At 44.4% G+C, this 4,092-nt stretch overlaps 1 long non-coding RNA gene across 1 annotated transcript; it reads right to left on the minus strand.

The window, feature by feature from the left end:
• Positions 1–838: 838 nt before the first annotated feature.
• Positions 839–3,784, minus strand: LOC122496102. The gene is made up of 3 exons (XR_006300682.1): positions 3,348–3,784; positions 2,011–2,166; positions 839–1,925 (listed from the first exon to the last, which is right to left on the minus strand). It is a non-coding gene; the product is annotated as an uncharacterized LOC122496102 (long non-coding RNA).
• Positions 3,785–4,092: the final 308 nt, after the last annotated feature.

Here is a 4,092-nt window from a genome sequence, read left to right on the forward strand (position 1 = left end):
TAATTTGGCTATTGTCGAAAGCGCTGCTATAAACATTGGGGTACACGTGCCCCTATGAATCAGCACTCCTGTATCCCTTGGGTAAATTCTTATTAGTGCTATTTCTGGGTCATAGGGCAGTTCTATTTTTAATTTCTTGAGGAACCTCCACACTGTTTTCAGTGGAAACTTCTTTAAGTTGATGATTATGAAACAAAGCTAGGACAGAATGGGGTAAAAGGAGTTTACAGCACCTGTAGCAATCATCCGCGACCGGGCTCCTTGTAGACATAAGTAGACAAGGATGGGCTCATCTACCATGAACCTGAACACAGTCTCATAATTCTCAGCCAAGTGATCTTGTCCTGAAGGTGGCACATGCCTTGAAATGTAGCTTTTGTCCCTGCTTCGGCTCAAAACTCTAATTTTGCAATCGAGGAGAGGTGAATTGTCTGTGATTACATATCGGTTGATGACAAGGAAAGCTCCGGAATGAAAATCTAGTGCTTCTTTTACATGTTTTCTATTTTTGTTTCTCTCACCAGAACACCTGATCCTTAGCCACAACAGACAACAGCTTATATATTAAATAAATAAACGTATACATATGTATATGCGCATAGATAGAGATCTAGGTAGAGAGGCAGATATCAAATGACCCATACGATAGCAATCTAAATCTTGGGGGTGTTTTTTAGTGTATTTATTTATTTTTGAGAGAGAGCAAGTACAAGCAGGGGAGAGGCAGAGAGGCAGGGAGAGAATCCCAAGTAGCTGTGCACTGTCGGCACGGAGCCTGATGCAGGGCTCAAACCCACAAACCGTGACATTGTGACCTGAGCAGAAATCAGGAGTCAGATGCTTAACGGAGTGAGCCACCCAGGTGCTTCACCACACAATAGCCTCTTCAGTCTTTGCTCTCTCCTACCACCAATGTTAATAACATCAAATCATAGATCATAGTGTTTATAATCACTGAATAAGACAAAACGCCATCCGAGGCACAGAGATTAAGATGCTTTACCCAAACTTCCTGATGCATCATTGAGATTGATGCCATCGGTGCCCTGCCTCTAATCCCTTAATATTTTTGTAACGGTGGCTAAACATCCAACTGCCAGCACCACGATGGCCCCTGGCCCTCCGTGGTCATTCCCTGCTGCATAGCCTTTCTCTGGCCAAGGGAGAGGAGAGGTGGGTAGAAAGTGCTGTTGGCATTAATACCTCCCAGTGAGAAACGCTTAACCGATCAGCTGAATGGAATGAGTGGTTCAGTTCCCGGGCTTCACTGTCCTGGGGGTGGACCAGCTCTGAGGGGTGTGTCCTACACTGGCTTCATACTCCCCCACGGGATTAAGCTCAGCTTGCCAACCTTGGTAACGGCTCCCTTGTTAACCCACCATTCCTTGGCTCCTTTCCTTCCTTGACTCACTTCCCCATCCCCCTACAGGTGTTTCCTAGGGTCATTTCCCAAGTGAACTCTTGACATTCTAATCTTTGTCTCAGGGGTCTGTTCTTACAAGCTCCGAACCAAGGCAGAAATATGTCTACCCAGCAATTTTACCAAATGCCGGCCAAGGTCACTCCACCATAAAATCCTTGCCCCCAGTGTGCTGGATAAATACATGCTTCCCTACCTAGTACTTCTCTCCACTGAGGACGGGAAAAAGAGTCCAGCTTTAACTTTAGAGTCCTGCCAAAAGTGAAAGAAGAATCATGCGAAATTATATTTGCATAGCGTTGTAAAGTGTACAAAAAATTCCACGTATGATACGTTAAAAACAATCAGCAAACCTGAAGAGCCAGGTCAGGTGACTATCGCTCTTACCGTTTCACAGCTGAGGACATTGGAGCTCAGAGATGTGACCTAGCAGGTAAGCATACGGGCGGGGATTCAAGCTTAGCGAGCTCTCTCTCCCGTCTTACGGTTCATGTCATTGTAACCTCTGTGAAAAGAACATGAGACAACACTGCATAAAAAAGGATCGCTTCCAGTAATCCTGGTCTGCTGCTGAATTACAGTTTCCTTACCTTCTTTTGAAACAGGCAGATTAGGTCACTGCTGGGAAGACCTGCTTCCATGGCCCATTGATTTGCTTTCATTGGGCATTTCTTTTCCTGGCAGAAAAAGTCTGTCGATAATACTAGGTAGATGCGGCTTATCATGCATTGCAGAAGTTTCTAACTCTGGAGAAGTGAATGAAAAAGAGAGAAAAAAAATAGCTCTTGCCTAAAATAAGAATCCCAGATGTTGGTGTATTTGTGTGTGGGGAGGGGGAAGGTTACCATGGAGATCAAGACCTCACAACATAGTTTGTGTGATATAGCCGAACAAGGCCTAGACCGGAACAGGACTCGATGCATCTCTCTGGCCGTCCCGGTGTCTCCACCCTGACGATTGTGTCTACTGATGGACTAACCCAGGCACCTGTATGCCACCCAGGTTTATTCCAGCTCATGGGGGAAGTTTAACCTGGATGAGAAACCACCAGCAATTCAACCCCACCGTCTGGTACTAAATGGAGCTAAATGTTAATGGCACTACCCATTGAATCCATTATTTCAAGGGTTACGGAAAAATAATAAGATGACGATAGCCATTGGTTGATCACATCCTTTGCGTGAGACTTTGGGCTTTGGAATTACATTTATTATAGTAATTCTGAAAGTCACATGCTGACGTATATATGTCTATCTCTGTCTTACAGACATGACAACGGAGGCTTAAAGACATAAAGCAAAGTGCTCATGATCACCCAGCACCTAAGGGAGGGTCTGGGACCCGAACCGTCATCCATGTTTTTCTCTGCTAATGCTTTCTATTTCTGTCTTTTCTTTCTTCCCTTGTTGACCTGGCTTTTGGAGCTGTCTTCTTCCCTGAACAATTCTTTGTTATCTTGCTGGATTTGGGCCTCTAAGCTTCTCCCCCCCACCTCCATATGCGCTGGGACCTTACCCCCAGGTTGGTCCACCTGATAGAGGCATTGCTACACACAGCTGGGTTAGCTTTCCAAACATCAAGTTCACTAATGCAATTCTGCACTTTCTTCTCTACGATTGGTGGCTAGGTCACGGTACACCTGTCTCCTGATATGGCTTGCTAATTTTAGGAGACACAGGTTCTGGGCTTTGCTCTTTTACGAACAAACGTGAATCACGAAGCGCTTTGGGTCTGTTTCTGCATCTTGGAATAGAGGCATATCTAGGCTGATTTCCTTTCAACATTAAGGTGCAGATGTACATAACGATATATTGAGTTCTTGCCATGTAACAGACTGTGCTAACGAGGTAACATTTACATGCTAAGTAGAATTCAGCAAAAGAACAAAGTGTTGTGAATGGAAAAATATGGGAAGCATTTGACTTACGTTTTGAGGACGGGGGGTTCAATAGGTGGAGAAAACAGATCTGTAGCGCAGCCTGAGAAAACATAATGGACAGCAACAAAGAGAACACCGAATGAGCTCAGGCGGCAGGCGTAGAAATATGGCAGAAGCTGATTTGCTGCTCAAGAACGGATCAAAACAGGAATTTCGTCCACTTTATCTCACATATGGGAAAACCTGAGAGTCACTGCAACTTAGCGACTCATCCAAGGAATTCATAATCAGCTCATTTGAGGGACAGAAATAAACAGCCCAACTAGCTGTTTTTGCTGGATTGCCGAGTTCATCTTTATAAGATGATTAGCCCCCAAAGCTCTTGGAGTAATAGTTAAGACGCTGCTCTGAAAAGATTACAAAGAATCTAAGATATCGTGACTGCCGGCGAATACAACAAGGATAGATAGAAATGAATAAAAGAGGAGGCACTGAAGTGCTCTGTGGTTCCCTAGTTGGCAACATGACTCATAATCTATGGAGTTATCCAAATTCGATCCCGCCTTCCTAAGTAACTACTCCCCTGAACAATTTTCTGTCCATGACGTCTGAGTACAGAGCAAGTAGGGAAAACCGACCAATAAATCAAGGAATTCCAAAGGCTACTTTGAATGACCCAGCTTTTCCCCTTTTAGTAACCAAAGTAAATGATCCTAATAGAACCCCCCTCAATCCCCTACATCTCTTACCATTTTGCAGCAGGGAGGCTTAGTTTTCTTTAGGTTAGGAATGC

This window comes from Prionailurus bengalensis, chromosome F2 (genome assembly GCF_016509475.1).
Source record: "Prionailurus bengalensis isolate Pbe53 chromosome F2, Fcat_Pben_1.1_paternal_pri, whole genome shotgun sequence".
Lineage (NCBI taxonomy): Eukaryota > Metazoa > Chordata > Mammalia > Carnivora > Felidae > Prionailurus > Prionailurus bengalensis.